A 19,661-nucleotide genomic window follows, 5' to 3' on the forward strand; every position below is an offset into this window, starting at 1 on the left:
GGATCCGCAAAACGCATCCGGACGTCTGAATGAAGCCTTACAGGGGCGTGATCAATGACTGTGGTTATCACCCCATATAGACTCCCTGATCACCCCCCCTGTCATTGATTACACCCCTGTCATTGATCAACCCCCTGTAAAGCTCCATTCAGATGTCCGCATGATTTTTACGGATGCACTGATAGATGGATCCGATCCGCAAAACGCATCCGGACGTCTGAATGAAGCCTTACAGGGGCGTGATCAATGACTGTGGTGATCACCCCATATAGACTCCCTGATCACCCCCCTGTCATTGATTACACCCCTGTCATTGATCAACCCCCTGTAAAGCTCCATTCAGATGTCCGCATGATTTTTACGGATGCACTGATAGATGGATCCGATCCGCAAAACGCATCCGGACGTCTGAATGAAGCCTTACAGGGGCGTGATCAATGACTGTGGTGATCACCCCATATAGACTCCCTGATCACCCCCCTGTAAAGCTCCATTCAGATGTCCGCATGATTTTTACGGATGCACTGATAGATGGATCCGATCCGCAAAACGCATCCGGACGTCTGAATGAAGCCTTACAGGGGCGTGATCAATGACTGTGGTGATCACCCCATATAGACTCCCTGATCACCCCCCTGTCATTGATCACCCCCCTGTAAAGCTCCATTCAGATGTCCGCATGATTTTTACGGATGCACTGATAGATGGATCCGATCCGCAAAACGCATCCGGACGTCTGAATGAAGCCTTACAGGGGCATGATCAATGACTGTGGTGATCACCCCATATAGACTCCCTGATCACCCCCCTGTCATTGATCACCCCCCTGTAAAGCTCCATTCAGATGTCCGCATGATTTTTACGGATCCACTGATAGATGGATCGGATCCGCAAAACGCATCCGGACGTCTGAATGAAGCCTTACAGGGGAGTGATCAATGACTGTGGTGATCACCCCATATAGACTCCCTGATCACCCCCCTGTCATTGATTACCCCCCTGTAAAGCTCCATTCAGATGTCCGCATGATTTTTACGGATGCACTGATAGATGGATCGGATCCGCAAAACGCATCCGGACGTCTGAATGAAGCCTTACAGGGGCGTGATCAATGACTGTGGTGATCACCCCATATAGACTCCCTGATCACCCCCCTGTCATTGATCAACCCCCCTGTCATTGATCACCCCCCCTGTCATTGATCACCCCCCCTGTCATTGATCACCCCCCTGTCATTGATCACCCCCCTGTCATTGATCACCCCTCTGTAAGGCTCCATTCAGATATTTTTTTGGCCCAAGTTAGCAGAATTTTTTTTTTTTTTCTTACAAAGTCTCATATTCCACTAACTTGTGTCAAAAAATAAAATCTCACATGAACTCACCATACCCCTCACGGAATCCAAATGCGTAAAATTTTTTAGACATTTATATTCCAGACTTCTTCTCACGCTTTAGGGCCCCTAGAATGCCAGGGCAGTATAAATACCCCACATGTGACCCCATTTCGGAAAGAAGACACCCCCAGGTATTCCGTGAGGGGCATATTGAGTCCATGAAAGATTGAAATTTTTGTCCCAAGTTAGCGGAACGGGAGACTTTGTGAGAAAAAAATTAAAAATATCAATTTCCGCTAACTTGTGCCAAAAAAAAAAAATTTCTATGAACTCGCCATGCCCCTCATTGAATACCTTGGGGTGTCTTCTTTCCAAAATGGGGTCACATGTGGGGTATTTATACTGCTCTGGCATTCTAGGGGCCCCAAAGCGTGAGAAGAAGTCTGGTATCCAAATGTCTAAAAATGCCCTCCTAAAAGGAATTTGGGCACCTTTGCGCATCTAGGCTGCAAAAAAGTGTCACACATCTGGTATCGCCGTACTCAGGAGAAGTTGGGGAATGTGTTTTGGGGTGTCATTTTACATATACCCATGCTGGGTGAGAGAAATATCTTGGTCAAATGCCAACTTTGTATAAAAAAATGGGAAAAGTTGTCTTTTGCCAAGATATTTCTCTCACCCAGCATGGGTATATGTAAAATGACACCCCAAAACACATTCCCCAACTTCTCCTGAATACGGCGATACCACATGTGTGACACTTTTTTGCAGCCTAGGTGGGCAAAGGGGCCCATATTCCAAAGAGCACCTTTAGGATTTCACAGGTCATTTACCTACTTACCACACATTAGGGCCCCTGGAAAATGCCAGGGCAGTATAACTACCCCACAAGTGACCCCATTTTGGAAAGAAGACACCCCAAGGTATTCCGTGAGGGGCATGGCGAGTTCCTAGAATTTTTTATTTTTTGTCACAAGTTAGTGGAAAATGATGATTTTTTTTTTTTTTTTTTTTCATACAAAGTCTCATATTCCACTAACTTGTGACAAAAAATAAAAAGTTCCATGAACTCACTATGCCCATCAGCGAATACCTTGGGGTCTCTTCTTTCCAAAATGGGGTCACTTGTGGGGTAGTTATACTGCCCTGGCATTCTAGGGGCCCAAATGTGTGGTAAGGAGTTTGAAATCAAATTCTGTAAAAAATGACCTGTGAAATCCGAAAGGTGCTCTTTTGAATATGGGCCCCTTTGCCCACCTAGGCTGCAAAAAAGTGTCACACATCTGGTATCTCCGTAATCGGGAGAAGTTGGGGAATGTGTTTTGGGGTGTCATTTTACATATACCCATGCTGGGTGAGAGAAATATCTTGGCAAAAGACAACTTTTCCCATTTTTTTATACAAAGTTGGCATTTGACCAAGATATTTATCTCACCCAGCATGGGTATATGTAAAAAGACACCCCAAAACACATTCCTCAACTTCTCCTGAATACAGAGATACCAGATGTGTGACACTTTTTTGCAGCCTAGGTGGGCAAAGGGGCCCACATTCCAAAGAGCACCTTTCGGATTTCACAGGTCATTTACCTACTTACCACACATTTGGGCCCCTAGAATGCCAGGGCAGTATAACTACCCCACAAGTGACCCCATTTTGGAAAGAAGAGACCCCAAGGTATTCGCTGATGGGCATAGTGAGTTCATGGAAGTTTTTATTTTTTGTCACAAGTTTGTGGAATATGAGACTTTGTATGAAAAAAAAAAATAAAAAAAAAAATCATCATTTTCCACTAACTTGTGACAAAAAATAAAAAATTCTAGGAACTCGCCATGCCCCTCACGGAATACCTTGGGGTGTCTTCTTTCCAAAATGGGGTCACTTGTGGGGTAGTTATACTGCCCTGGTATTCTAGGGGCCCAAATGTGTGGTAAGGAGTTTGAAATCAAATTCAGGAAAAAATGAGGAGTGAAATCCGAAAGGTGCTCTTTGGAATATGGGCCCCTTTGCCCACCTAGGCTGCAAAAAAGTGTCACACATCTGGTATCCCCGTACTCAGGAGAAGTTGAGGAATGTGTTTTGGGGTGTCTTTTTACATATACCCATGCTGGGTGAGATAAATATCTTGGTCAAATGACAACTTTGTATAAAAAAATGGGAAAAGTTGTCTTTTGCCAAGATATTTCTCTCACCCAGCATGGGTATATATAAAATGACACCCCAAAACACATTCCCCACCTTCTCCTGAGTACGGAGATACCAGATGTGTGACACTTTTTTGCAGCCTAGGTGGGCAAAGGGGCCCATATTCCAAAGAGCACCTTTCGGATTTCACTGGTCATTTTTTACAGAATTTGATTTCAAACTCCTTACCACACATTTGGGCCCCTAGAATGCCAGGGCAGTATAACTTCCCCACAAGTGACCCCATTTTGGAAAGAAGAGACCCCAAGGTATTCGCTGATGGGCATAGTGAGTTCATAGAACTTTTTATTTTTTGTCACAAGTTAGTGGAATATGAGACTTTGTAAGAAAAAAAAAAAAAAAAAAAAAAATCATAATTTTCCGCTAACTTGTGACAAAAAATAAAAAGTTCTATGAACTCACTATGCCCATCAGTGAATACCTTAGTGTGTGTACTTTCAGAAATGGGGTCATTTGTGGGGTGTTTGTACTGTCTGGGCATTATAGAACCTCAGGAAACATGACAGGTGCTCAGAAAGTCAGAGCTGCTTCAAAAAGCGGAAATTCACATTTTTGTACCATAGTTTGTAAACGCTATAACTTTTACCCAAACCATTTTTTTTTTACCCAAACATTTTTTTTTTATCAAAGACATGTAGAACTATAAATTTAGAGCAAAATTTCTATATGGATGTCGTTTTTTTTGCAAAATTTTACAACTGAAAGTGAAAAATGTCATTTTTTTGCAAAAAAATCGTTAAATTTCGATTAATAACAAAAAAAGTAAAAATGTCAGCAGCAATGAAATACCACCAAATGAAAGCTCTATTAGTGAGAAGAAAAGGAGGTAAAATTCATTTGGGTGGTAAGTTGCATGACCGAGCAATAAATGGTGAAAGTAGTGTAGGTCAGAAGTGTAAAAAGTGGCCTGGTCTTTCAGGGTGTTTAAGCACTGGGGGCTGAGGTGGTTAAGTACAGAAAGAAAAAAATGAACGCACTTTACTGGTGCACTTATTTATAGCAAAAGCGTTTAGTGGCCAATTTCAGTACAGAAAGAAGAAAATATATGCACTTCACTGTTGCAGTTATTTGTGGCAAAAGCGTTTAGTGGCCTATTTCAGTACAGAAAAAAAATTATATTCTCAGTTTACTTCGGCAGTTATATGTGTTGAAAGCGTTTAGTGGCCTCTTTCAGTACAAAAAAAAATATATATTCTCAGTTCACTTTGGTGGTTATAACTGTTGAAAGCGTTTAGTGGCCTATTTCATTACAAAAAGAAAAATATATTCTCAGTTCACGTTGGCGGTTATATGTGCTGAAAGCATTTAGTGGCCTATTTCAGTAAAAAAAAAATATATATATTCTCAGTTCACGTTAGCGGTTATATGTGTTATTTTGTATTTCAGTTTAAAAAGAAAAATATATTCTCAGTTCACTTCAGCATTTATTTGTGTTTAACCCCTTAAGGACACATGACGTACCGGTACGGCATGTTTCCCGAGTCCTTAAGGACACATGACTTACCGGTATGTCATGTGTTGTTCCGATCACTGCCGCCCGGCGGGCTGTGATCGGAACAAGGTGCCTGCTCAAATCATTGAGCAGGCACCTCGGCTAAATGCGCGGGGGGGTCCCGTGAGCCCCCGTGTTGGCGATTGCAACAGACCGCAGGTCAATTCAGACCTGCGGTTTGCTGCGCTTTCTGCAGTTTCTGATCCCCGCGGTCCCTGACCGCAGGGATCAGAAACTTTAATTTTTCCCAAAAATAGATTTTTCACCGCCCCCTGCACCCCTGAATGATTTTATGCCGGCGGGTGGTGCAGGGGGGTTTGCTGATGGTGCGGGCGGTGCGGGAGGCGGGCGGTGCGGCAGGCGGGATCGCGTTGCCCCGCCCGCCTTCTCTTGAATATTCATTGGTGTCCAGTGGTTATACCAGAGTGTCAGCACATTGTGATGTCAGCCGTTTAACCCTTTCCATACCGCGTTCCGTACGGACCGCTGTATAGAAAAGGTTAACAGTCAGGGTCAGGGAACTCCCTCCCTCTCCCATCGGGGGGCAGGGAGCCCCCCTCCTTACCCTTCCCCGTCTGCTCAGTTGTGGCAGACAGGGAAGGTTCCCATGGCAACAGGACACCTTCTCAGGCATCCTGCTGTCCATGGTGCTGAACAGATCTGTGCTAAAGGCATAGATCTGTTCAGACAAAGTGTAAGTAAAATACAGTACAATACTCTATATAGTGTACTGTACTGTATTATACAGATATCAGACCCACTGGATCTTCAAGAACTAAGTGGGTCTGGGTCAAAAAAAAGTTAAAAAAAAAGTGAAAAAAGTAAAGATAAAAAAAACACATTTATCACTGAATAAAAATTAAAAAAATAAAATACACTACACATATTAGGTATCGCCACGTCCGTAACGACCTGATCTATAAAACGGTCATGTTACTTTCCCCACACGGTGAACGCCATAAAAAAATAAAATTATGAGGAAATTGAAATTTTGCCCACCTTACTTCCCAAAAAAGGTAATAAAAGTGAACAAAAAAGTTGCATGTACGCCAAAATAGTACCAATCAAACCGTCATCTTATTCCACGAAAATCATACCCTACCCAAGATAATCGCCCAAAAACTGAAAAAACTATGGTTCTTAGATTATGGAAACACTAAAACATGATTTTTTTTGTTTCAAAAATTAAATCATTGTGTAAAACTTACATAAATAGAAAAAAAGTATACATATTAGGTATCGCCACGTCCGTATCGACCGGCTCTATAAAAATATCACATGACCTAACCCCTCAGATGACCACCGTAAAAAAATAAAAACGGTGTAAAAAAAGCAATTTTTTGTCATCTTACGTCACAAAAAGTGTAATAGCAAGCGATCAAAAAGTCATATGCACCCCAAAATAGTGCCAATCAAACCGTCATCTGATCCCACAAAAAATTAGACCCTACGTAAGATAATCGCCCAAAAACTGAAAAAACTATGGCTCTCAGACTATGGAGACACTAAAACATGATTTTTTTTTTTTTTTATGAAATCATTGTGTAAAACTTACATAAATAAAAAAATTGTATACATATTAGGTATCGCCACGTCTGTGACAACCTGCTCTATAAAAATACCACATGATCTAACCTGTCAGATGAATGTTGTAAATAACAAAAAAAAAAAACGGTGCCAAAAAAGCTATTTCTTGTTACCTTGCCTCACAAAAAGTATCATATAGAGCAACCAAAAATCATATGTACCCTAAACTAGTACCAACAAAACTGCCACCCTATCCCATAGTTTCTAAAATGGGGTAACTTTTTGGGAGTTTCTACTCTAGGGGTGCATCAGGGGGGCTTCAAATGGTACCTGGTGTCAAAAAAAAACAGTCAAGCAAAATCTGCCTTCCAAAAACCGTATGGCATTCCTTTCCTTCTGCGCCCTGCCGTGTGCCCGTACAGCAGTTTACAACCACATATGGGGTGTTTCTGTAAACTACAGAATCAGAGCCATAAATATTGAATTTTGTTTGGCTGTTAACCCTTGCTTTGTAACTGGAAAAAAATCTTGTGCAACACCTAAAGGGTTAACAAAGTTTGTAAAATCCGTTTTGAATACCTTGAGGGGTGTAGTTTCTTAGATGGGGTCACTTTTATGGAGTTTCTACTCTAGGGGTGCATCAGGGGGGCTTCAAATGGGACATGGTGTAAATAAACCAGTCCAGCAAAATCTGCCTTCCAAAAACCATACGGGGCATCTTTCCCTCTACGCCCTACTGTGTGCCAGTACAGTAGTTTACGGCCACATATGGGGTGTTTTTGCAAACTACAGAATCGAGGCAATAAATAAAGCATTTTGTTTGTCTGTTAACCTTGCTTTGTTACTGGAAAAAATTTATTAAAATTTAAAATTTGCCAAAAAATTCCGAAATTTTATCACCATTTGCCATTAACTCTTGTGGAACACCTAAAGGGTTAACAACGTTTGTAAAATCAGTTTTGAATACATTGAGGGTTGTAGTTTCTAGAATTGGGCATTTTTGGGTGGTTTCTATTATGTAAGCCTCACAAAGTGACTTCAGATCGGAACTGGTCCCTAAAAAGTGGGTTTTTGAAAATTTCAGAAAAATTTCAAGATTTGCTTCTAAACTTCTAAGCCTTGTAACATCCCCCAAAAATAAAATATCATTCCCAAATTGATCCAAACATGAAGTAGACATATGGGGAATGTAAAGTAATAACTATTTTTGTAGGTATTAGAAGTAGAGAAATTGAAACTTGGAAATTTGGTATTTTTTTAAATTTTTTGGGTGTTTGGTATTTTTTTATAAATAAAAATGATTTTTTTTTACTTCATTTTTCCAGTGTCATGAAGTACAATATGTGACGAAAAAAAAATCTCAGAATGGCCTGGATAAGTCAAAGCGTTTTAAAGTTATCAGCAGTTAAAGTGACACTGGTCTGATTTGCAAAAAATGGTCTGGTCCTTAAGGTGAAATAAGGCTGTGTCCTTAAGGGGTTAAAGCATTTAGTGGCCTATTTCAGTACAAAAAGAAAAATATATTCTCAGTTCACTTCGGCGGTTATATGTGTTGAAAGCATGGTTGGGAGTCAGCAGGGTGGCAGCAGTGGGAGGTCAGGAGCCAAACGTGCCCGGGTAGACCACCTGCTTCGCAGCAGCCCACCTGCCCGGGAAGTAGCGGTGCAGGGGTTTAGTAGCAGTCAGTCAGTGCGGCAGTAGCAGTCAGTCAGTGCGGACTGTTGGGGGGAAATCACCTACTCGGTGGTGTGGCAGTTTTTTGTTAAGCCGCCGGAGGAGGTTAACATGGCCATATGTAGAATATGTGGACAGAAGGTGAAGCGTGGCCTGGGTGCCAATGTTGGCACCAGGGCCCTACGTCAACATATGCAGCGTCACCATATGTGGTATCCTGATTCTGCTGCTGCTACTGCCATGCCCACACTATGTCACCTTGCCACTCTGTGGAATCCTCCTGATGCTTCTGCTGCTACTGCCATCTCCACACTATGTCACCTTTCCACTCTGTGGTATCCTGATGCTGCTGCTGCTACTGCCATCTCCACACTATGTGACCTTGCCACTCTGTGGTATCCTGATGCTGCTGCTGCTGCTACTGCCATCTACACACTATGTCACCTTGCCACTCTGTGGTATCCTCCTGATGCTGCTGCTACTGCCATCTCCACACTATGTTCACCTTGCAACTCTGTGGTATCCTCCTGATGCTGCTGCTGTCACCACCTCCAGACTCAGTCATTGTGCCACTCTGTGGCCTCCTCCTGATGCTGCTGCCAACTCCAGACTGTGTCATTGGGCCACTCTGTAGTCTCCTGATGCTGCCGCCAACTCCAGACTGTGTCATTCGGCCACTCGGTGGCCTCCTAATACTGCTGCCAACTCCAGACTTGGTCATTGTACCACTTGGTGGCCTCCCCATACTGCTGCCAACTCCAGACTCTGTCAGTGTCCCACTCGGTGGCCTCCTCATACTTGATTCAATTCAGAAGGACATAGATTTGGTCCGTGAACAGATCCAACAATTGTTATCTCCAGAGGCGGTTAAGGCCTTTGATGGTGAGTTGGAGGTGGAGTTATCTAAGTGGGAAAAAGATATTAAGGATCTCAAGGTCAAGAAGTTCCATAGAGACCTGTCCGATTTTCAGAACAAAAAGGTCTATCGGTGGAATCAGTCTGGGAAGTGCCCGAGAACTGCTTCACAGTCTCTTTCGAGTGTGTCATCCCTTAGTAAGCAAGGATGTAGGGATAATTTTTTAGACACACGCAGAAGATCTGGCGAAAAAGATGGCAAGAAGGTCTGGGTCTCTTGTCTCAGAACATCATCCATAAAAAGAAAAACAAGATTAAACAACTGACTGGGGAAACGAGCAAAGAGGCATTAAAGGTAATTAATTTGTCTGATGTGGCTCTTACACAATCCCAGCGGAGAAGTTTGATTACTTCTCGTCGGTGAAGGACCTGGAACTTTTTGTTAGAAAACTACTGTTTTAAAAACATTTTGGGAAAATAGGTGAAGGAGATACTTTCTCTCCTGTTGAACTTCAAACATTACAAGACTTAAAGTCTCTTTTAGAGGAGCAGGAAGCTGAGGGGGAGCCCAGGTTCCCAGTACATCTACACCACCGATCACAACATTGGCCCCCCATGTCATCTTGTTCGGCCGTTGAGATATTTGTCAAATTAGTAAAACAAAATATTGACAAAATACATAGCAAGGGTATTAAGGATAATCTCAATATTGAACAACGGTCTGCTTTAAATGAATTAAGGAATATGAAAAATGTTGTAATTAAACCAGCGGACAAAGGGGACAATGTTATGATCTGGCCGATACATATGTATGAACAGGAGGCGTTCCGCCAACTGTATGACAGGTCATGTTACTGTAAATTAGACCATAATCCCCTGACTAAACACAAGAAGGAATTAGATGAGATCCTTAATACGGCCTATAGGTCTGGTATTATCAGCTCTAAAATGTTGGAGGGACTTACTATGGATTTTCCGGTCCTCCCTACATTTTATCTACTTCCCAAGGTGCACAAAGATATGATCCAACTACCTGGTAGGCTGATTATATCGGTGATCAGTAGAGATGTCCCGCGGCGGGTGAACATATGCGATGTTCGGTCCGACCCCTATACGTCATTATTGAGCAAACTTTGACCCCGTACCTCACAGTCAGCAGACACATTCCAGCCAATCAGCATACCCTCCCTCCCAGACCCTTCCACCTCCTATCAAAAATCAAGGACAGCATCCATCTTAGATTCATTCTAAAGCTGCAGTGTTAGTGAGAGCAGGGAGAGTGCTGCTGCTGCTGAATTAATAGGGAAATCGTTAGCTAGGCCAGTGTCCACTCCAGTCCTCAAAGACTCATCTGATCTGCTGTAAGGACAGCGTCTTGACAGCACCCCAAAAAGCCCTTTTTAGGGCTAGTACATCAGTCTGCTTTTTTTTTTTTTATATATATATATATATATATATATATATATTGCAGTTGCCTGCCAGTGTGTGTCAGGCCCACAGAGTGTACTTTGCCCACTGCCAGTGCCCACCACTCATATCTGGTGGCACAGTAGCTTGCAGATAAAATAGTAATACAATTTTTTCTCTGTAATATAATTGCAGTTGCCTGCCAGTGTGTGTCAGGCCCACAGAGTGTACTGTGCCCACTGCCAGTGCCCACCACTCATATCTGGTGGCACAGTAGCTTGCAGATAAAAAAGTAATACAATTTTTTCTCTGTAATATAATTGCAGTTGCCTTCCAGTGTGTGTCAGGCCCACAGAGTGTACTGTGCCCACTGCCAGTGTCCACCACTCATATCTGGTGGCACCATAGCTTGCAGATAAAAAAGTATTACAATTTTTTTTCGGTAATATAATTGCAGTTGCCTGCCAGTGTGTGTCAGGCCCACAGAGTGTACTGTGCTCACTGCCAGTGCCCACCACTCATATATGGTGGCACAGTAGCTTGCAGATAAAAAAAGTAGTACATTTTTCTCTCTGTAATATAATTGCAGTTGCCTGCCAGTGTGTGTCAGGCCCACAGAGTGTACTGTGCCCACCACTCATATCTGGTGGCACAGTAGCTTGCAGATAAAAAAGTAATACATTTTTCTCTCTGTAATATAATTGCAGTTGCCTTCCAGTGTGTGTCAGGCCCACAGAGTGTACTGTGCCCACTGCCAGTGCCCACCACTCATATCTGGTGGCACAGTAGCTTGCAGATAAAAAAGTAATAAAATTTTTTCTCTGTAATATAATTGCAGTTGCCTTCCAGTGTGTGTCAGGCCCACAGAGTGTACTGTGCCCACTGCCAGTGTCCACCACTCATATCTGGTGGCACCATAGCTTGCAGATAAAAAAGTATTACAATTTTTTTTTCGGTAATATAATTGCAGTTGCCTGCCAGTGTGTGTCAGGCCCACAGAGTGTACTGTGCCCACTGCCAGTGCCCACCACTCATATATGGTGGCACAGTAGCTTGCAGATAAAAAAGTAATACAATTTTTTCTCTGTAATATAATTGCAGTTGCCTGCCAGTGTGTGTCAGGCCCACAGAGTGTACTGTGCCCACTGCCAGTGCCCACCACTCATATCTGGTGGCACAGTAGCTTGCAGATAAAAAAGTAATACAATTTTTTCTTTGTAATATAATTGCAGTTGCCTTCCAGTGTGTGTCAGGCCCACAGAGTGTACTGTGCCCACTGCCAGTGTCCACCACCCATATCTGGTAGCACAGTAGATTGCAGATAAAAAAGTAATACAATACTTTCTCTGTAATATAATTGCAGTTGCCTGCCAGTGTGTGTCAGGCCCACAGACTGTACTGTGCCCACTGCCCACAACTCATATCGGGTGGCACAGTACCTTGCACGCATAGTACCACTAATCTGAAAAAAAAATGACAGACAGAGGCAGGCCACCCCGCAGGGGCCGTCGTGGTCGTGGTGCTGTGATTTCCTTTGGTCCTAGAATAATGCCCAGTGTTCAGAGGCCACGTACCCTGAACTCGAAAAGTTCTGAGGACATAGTTGACTGGCTAACACAGGACACCCAATCTTCTACAGCTTCCGCTCGGAACCTTGACACACCATCCTCCTCCAGCTCAGCTTCGGGCACCTCTCAAGTTACCACTCGCCCGCCTGCCGCCACCACCAACACTAGCACCACAGCCGCTTCACTTGATCTGTCAGAGGAGTTATTTACACATCAGTTGGAAGAAATGAATGATGCGCAACCATTATTGCCAGAGGATGTAGATAGCAGGGATATGTCTCAGTCAGGCAGCATTACACACATGGACGTATGGTGTGATGATGATGATGTTGTACCTGCTGCTGCTTCCTTTGCTGAGTTGTCAGATACAAGTGAAGCGGTTGATGATGACGATGTGCCCGCTCGAAGAGAAGAAGAACAGGGGGAAAGTTCAGATGGGGAGACAGAGAGGAGGAGGAGACGAGTTGGAAGCAGGGGGAGGTCATCGCAAGGAGCTAGTGGCACAGTCAGACAGCATGTATCGGCACTCGGGGTCAGCCAGACAGCACGCCAATCAACGCATGCTGTTGCCACCACCAGAATGCCGTCATTGCAAAGCACAGCAGTGTGGTATTTTTTTTGTCTGTCTGCCTCTGATAACAGCGATGACATTTGCAACTTGTGCCAAAAGAAACTGAGTCGTGGGAAGTCCAACACCCACCTAGGTACAACTGCTTTGCGAAGGCACATGATCTCATATCACAAACGCCTATGGGATCAACACATGATGAGTACAAGCAGCACACAAACTCAAAGCCACCATCCTCCTCCTGGTCCAGCATCTTCAGCCACGTCAACCACTGCTGTCCTCCTTGCCCCCTCTCAACCACGCGCCACTCCGCCTCTCACCTTCAGCAGTTCCTGCTCATCTGCCCACAGTCAGGTGTCTGTCAAGGAAATGTTTGAGCGTAAGAAGCCAATGTCACAGAGTCACCCCCGTGTCCGGCGTCTGACAGTTGGCTTGTCGGAACTCTTAGCCCGCCAGCTTTTACTATGCAAGCTGGTGGAGTCTGAGGCCTTCAAAAAATTTGTAGCTATTGGGACACCGCAGTGGAAGGTACCCAGCCGAAATTCTTTTTCACAAAAGGCAATCCCCAACCTGTACTCTATTGTGGAAAAAGAAGTCATGGCATGTCTGGCACACAGTGTTGGGACAAGGGTCCATCTGACCACTGATACCTGGTCTGCAAAGCACGGTCAGGGCAGGTATATCACGTATACTGCGCATTGGGTAAACCTGCTGACGGCTGCCAAGCATGGAATGCGTGGCTCTGCAGAGGAGTTGGTGACACTGGCACAACTTGCAGGCAGGCCAGCTGCCACCTCCTCTACTCCTCCTACTCCATCCTCTTCGCTAACCTCCTCGGCTGAGTCCTCTTCTGCTGCTGCGTCTTGCTCCACATCAACTGCACCCTCCCAGCTCCCCAGGGGCTATTCCACATCCCGGATACGACAGTGTCATGTCGTCTTGGGGTTGACTTGCCTGAAAGCAGAGAGTCACACCGGACCAGCACTCCTGTCCGCCCTGAACGCACAGGTGGATCAGTGGCTGACCCCGCACCAACTAGAGATCGGCAAAGTGGTGTGTGACAACGGAAGCAATTTGTTGGCGGCATTGAATTTGGGCAAGTTGACACATGTGCCGTGACACATGTGAATCTGATCGTACAACGCTTTGTGCATAAGTACCCAGGCTTAAAGGATGTCCTCAAGCAGGCCAGGAAGGTGTGTGGCCATTTCAGGCATTCCTACACGGCCATGGCGCACTTTTCCGATATTCAGCGGCGAAACAACATGCCAGTGAGGCGCTTGATTTGCGACAGCCCGACACGTTGGAATTCAACACTCCTAATGTTCGACCGCCTGCTCCAACAAGAAAAAGCCGTCAACGAGTATTTGTATGACCGGGGTACTAGGACAGCCTCTGCGGAGCTGGGTATTTTTTTGCCATCTTACTGGATGCTCATGCGCAATGCCTGTAGGCTCATGCGTCCTTTGAGGAGGTGACAAACCTAGTCAGTCGCACCGAAGGCACCATCAGCGACATCATCCCATTTGTTTTTTTCCTGGAGCGTGCCCTGCGAAGAGTGCTGGATCAGGCCGTAGATGAGCGTGAAGAGGAAGAGGAAGAGTTGTGGTCACCATCACCACCAGAAACAGCCTTATCAGCATCGCTTGCTGGACCTGCGGCAACGCTGGAAGAGGAGTCTGAGGAAGAGGAGTCAGAGGAGGAATGGGGCTTTGAGGAGGAGGAAGACTAACCACAGCAGGCATCCCAGGGTGCTCGTTTTCACCTATCTGGTACCAGTGGTGTTGTACGTGGCTGGGGGGAAGAACAGACCTTCAATGAGATCAGTGAGGACGAGGAACGGGACATGAGTAGCTCGGCATCCAACCTTGTGCAAATTGGGTCATTCATGCTGTCATGCCTGTTGAGGGATCCTCGTATAAAAAGGCTGAAGGAGAACGACCTGTACTGGGTGGCCACGCTACTAGACCCCCGGTATAAGCAGAAAGTGGCTGAAATGTTACCAAATTACCGGAATTTGGAAAGGATGCAGCAGTTCCAAAACAAGTTAAAAAGTATGCTTTACACAGCGTATAAGGGTGATGTCACAGCACAGCGGGAATCTAACAGGGGAAGAGGTGAAAGTAATCCTCCTCCTACCACGACCACGCCGGCAAGGACAGGACGCTTTACAGACGTGTTGTTGATGGAGGACATGCAGAGCTTTTTAAGTCCTACACATCGCCACAGCCCTTCGGGGTCCACCCTCAGAGAACAACTCGACCGACAGGTAGCAGACTACCTCGCCTTAACTGCAGATATCGACACTCTGAGGAGCGATGAACTCCTTGACTACTGGGTGTGCAGGCTTGACCTGTGGCCTGAGCTATCCCAATTTGCGATAGAACTTCTGGCCTGCCCCGCTTCAAGTGTCCTGTCAGAAAGGGCCTTCAGCGCAGCAGGAGGTATTGTCACTGAGAAGAGAAGTCGCCTAGGTCAAAAAAGTCTAGATTACCTCACCTTTATTAAGATGAATGAGGCATGGATCCCGAAGGGACTGACAGTGGGGGATGCATTTGACTAAAAAATGCCTGATGAGATGCCTTGGGCTAAAAATGGTCCACACGCTGCTGTATTTAATCTCTGCAACCAACCTTGTGCAAATGGGGAGTTTGCGGTTATGCAAATGGACTGTTTGCGGTTGTTTGCGGTGCGTTAAACGGGTAGTTTGGTCTGTCAGAGTTTGGTCTGTCACTGTAAAGCGGGCGTAACCCTTACACTACCTGATTGATACAACATCATACCTGATGTTTTAAAGCATGTTATTCCAAACAATTTAGGAATGTTAGGTGATTTATGCCCTTTATGGATTAAAACCCGACTCTGCGTCAACTATGTAATTTTCCATGGGAGTTTTGCCATTGATCCCCCTCCGGCATGCCACAGTCCAGGTGTTAGTCCCCTTGAAACAACTTTTCCATCACTATTGTGGCCAGAAAGAGTCCCTCTGGGTTTTTAAAGTCGCCTGCCTATTTAAGTCTATGGCGGTTCGCCCGTTCGCGAACATTTGCGGAAATTTGCGTTCGCCGTTCGCGAACGGAAAATTTTATGTTCGCGACATCTCTAGTGATCAGTGGTCTGTGTGAAACTGCATGTCGGTTTGTCGGTTTCTATTTACAGAAATGTGTGGAAACCCTACCATCCTATGTAAGAGATACTACCGATGTCCTTAAGTGACTTGGTGGAATACATCTGGAATATGACATGGTACCTGTTACATGCAATGTCGATTCCGTATATACGTCTATATGTCACAACCACATGCTACGGGCGTCCAGAAATGACCAATTTGGAAGTGGGTCAATTGATCTGATTATAATACTTTTACAATTTGCTATGACCTACAATATTTTTACATTTAAAGACCGTCTCTTCCTACAGCTCCGGGGGACAGCTATGGGGGCGACTTGTGCACCCTCATATGCTAATATGTTCCTGGGGCTGTGGGAGAGAGAAATTGTGATGAATATGGAATGTCATGACACCGTGGTCTCGTGGTCTAGATATATACAGTGAGGAACAGAAGTATTTGAACACCCTGCGATTTTGCAAGTTCTCCCACTTAGAAATCATGGAGGAGTCTAAAGTTCACATTGTAGGTGCAATCCCACTCTGAGAGACAGAATTTAAAAAATAAATCAGGAAATCACATTGTATGATTTTTAAAGAATTGATTTGTCTTGCACTGCTGAACATAAGTATTTGAACACCTGAGAAAATCTGTGTTAATATTTGGTACAGAAGCCTTTGTTTGTAATTACAGAGGTCAAACGTTTCCTGTAGTTCTTGACCAGGTTTGCACACACTGCAACAGGGATTTTGGCCCACTCCTCCACACAGATCTCCTCTAGATCTCTCAGGTTTTGGGGCTCTCACTGATCAACACGGAGTTTCAGCTTCCTCCAAAGATGTTCTATTGGATTTAGGTCTAGAGACTGGCTAGGCCACTCCAGAACCTTGATATGCTTCTTATGGAGCCACTCACTGGTTATTCTGGCTGTGTGCTTCGGGTCATTGTCATGTTGGAAGATCCAGCCACGACCCATCTTCAATGCTCTGACTGAGGGAAGGAGGTTGTTGCTCACAATCTCACAACAAATGGCCCCAGTCATCCTCTCCTTAATACAGTGCATTCGTCCTGTCCCCTTCGCAGAAAAGCACCCCCTAAGCATGATGTTACCACCCCCATGCTTCACAGTAGGGATGGTGTTCTTGGGATGCAACTCATCCTTCTTTTTCCTCCAAACACGACGAGTGAAGTTTAGACCAAAAAGTTCTACTTTGGTCTCATCTGACCACATGACTTTCTCCCATGCCTCCTCTGGATCATCCAGATGGTCATTGGCAAACTTCAGATGGGCCTGGACATGTGATGACTTGAATAGGGGAACCTTCCATGCAATGCATGATTTGAAACCATGACGGTGTAGTGTTCTACCGACAGTGACCTTTGAAACTGTGGTCCCAGCTCTCTTCATGTCATTGACTAGCTCCTCCCTTGTAGTTCTGTGCTGATTCCTCATCTTGCTGTTTCTCAGGTGTTCAAATACTTATGTTCAGCAGTGCAAGCCAAATAAATTCTTTAAAAATCATACAATGTGATTTCCTGATTATTATTTTTTTATTCTGTCTCTTAGAGTGGGAATGCACTTGCAATGTGAATTTCAGACCCCTCCATGATTTCTAAGTGGGAGAACTTGCAAAATCGCAGGGTGTTCAAATACTTCTGTTCCTCACTGTATACATGATATTTTATTCATCTGGCAGGACTCAACGTCGCATTTGGAACCATTTTTGAATAGATTGAATACTAATGATTTGAATATTAGACTTAGGCTACTTTCACACTTGCGGCAGAGGGATCAGGCAAGCAGTTCTGTCGCCAAAACTGCCTGCATGCAAACGGACAGCATTTTTTTCACATTTTTACCGTCTGGGCATGCGCAGACCGGAAGGACAGATCCGGCATTGCAGTATTTTTAATGACGGATTCGGCACTAATACATTTCAATGTAAATTAATGCCGGATCTGACATTCCGGCAACTGATCCGGAATTTTGGACGGAGATAATACCGCAGCATGCTGCGGTATTTCATCCGTCCAAAACGCTGTTCAGTGACTGAACTGAAGGCATCCTGATGCATCCTGAACAGATTTCTCTCCATTCAGAATGCATGGGGATAAAACTGATCAGTTCTTTTCCGGTATTGAGCCCCTATGACGGAACTCAGTGCCGGAAAAGAAAAACGTTAGTGTGAATGTACCCTTACGTGGCAGTTTAGTTCTGTGAAAGCTGAATTCCTTGACCTTGTGATCTTTGTGGATGAGGGTGGCTTCCTGGAGACTGATGTGTTTAGGAAACCTACATACACTAATTCTTTGTTACGCTCTACCTGCTCTCATCATCCACAGGTTATCAAAGCCATACCTACTGGCCAATTTTGTAGAATTAGGAGGATCTGTTCAAGTGAACGCCGTTTCGAACACCAAGCAAAAGATCTTCATAGATGATTTGAAGAAAGGGGTTACAGTAAAAGACTCATTAAAAAGGGCTATGATAAAAATTTGTCAAGAGTCTTTATTGGTAAGTGGGCATAAACATAATAAAAAATGTGAGGGCTAGTCCAAATTTATTACGGGCTATAACTCCCAGTGGAGGCAGATGCATTCCATTTTGAACAAACATTGGCAAGTGTTGCTAACGGATAAAGATCTGAGAGGACAGATCTCCCAGGGTCCCATGATTACATGGAAACGGTCAAGAAATTTGAGAGATATGATTACTAAGAGCTATTATGTGGCACCGAGGAGTGGCGATTTGTTTGGAGACAGAGGCCCTAAGTGGGGCAGTGTTCCCTGTGGCAATCGCATCACTTGTCATTACATAATACGGTGCAAGACCTTTCTAAAATCAAAGGAAAGTAAGGAATACAAAAGGGTGCATCACAGTTTGTGTAGTACGGCAGGGGTGATACACTATGCTCAGTGCCCGTGTGGGTTGATCTATATAGGCATGATAACCAGAGCCTTGAAAGTATTGGAACATATTAGAGACATCAAAGCAGCGGCAGAAGTCCATGATCTTGAGAAAGTGATTATGTTGAAACCTATTGCAAAACACTTTAGAGAGACCCATTGGAGTAACCCTCAAGGTATACAATTCAGGGGGATCGACAGAGTGAGGTTAGGTATTGGTGGGGGGGGGGGGGCATATCAAGAAACACCTCCTCCAAAAGGAGACAAAATGGATGCGTTTTGTATTTTTATGTTTTTACAGTATTACAGATTTTCTGTTTGTTTTTATTTTATATTTTTCTTTTTAGATATATTGACCTGGATGCTTTTCTTTTGGACTTTTTGTTAGAAAAATTGATATATAAGCTTATGGATGAATGCCATGATTGGACACCTTCTTTTGGGAAATATCTTTGGGGATTGGATTACTTTACATACGGACTGAGGTTCATCACCATTCTTGATCAGGAACCATGGAATTTATGATTTTTTTGTATTTTTTTTTTTGTATCTCATTTGGCACATTGCACTGTTTTTCATGAGTTGTTTTTTCAGGTGGTGTTATATAATTATGAATTATATGGTTTTCACCTTTTTATATACACATATAAATTATATTTTTGATGGGTCCATCTAATTTTATCTATTCTATACACCAAGGATGCACTTTCTCATCTTTTCACTCTCGCACTTTACCCTTTTCATACATTTTTTGTTATGCACTGTCACTTTAATGTGAATCATGTTTTTACTAATATTATAATATTATGTATTTAAAGCAAATAATGGTATTTTCACGAGAATATGTATATTATTAGTATGTACCCACTAACATTATGGATTGAGTTTTTTGTTATATAGGCTGTAATACCTCAAATTATCTTTTGATCATGCTTGGGAATAGGAACACATTGGTCTGTTTATATGACAGCGGTATCCATGCGCTTTGGATAGGTTGGTTGAGCGCGTCACTG

Source organism: Bufo bufo, chromosome 5, assembly GCF_905171765.1.
Source record: "Bufo bufo chromosome 5, aBufBuf1.1, whole genome shotgun sequence".
Taxonomy (NCBI): Eukaryota; Metazoa; Chordata; class Amphibia; order Anura; family Bufonidae; genus Bufo; species Bufo bufo.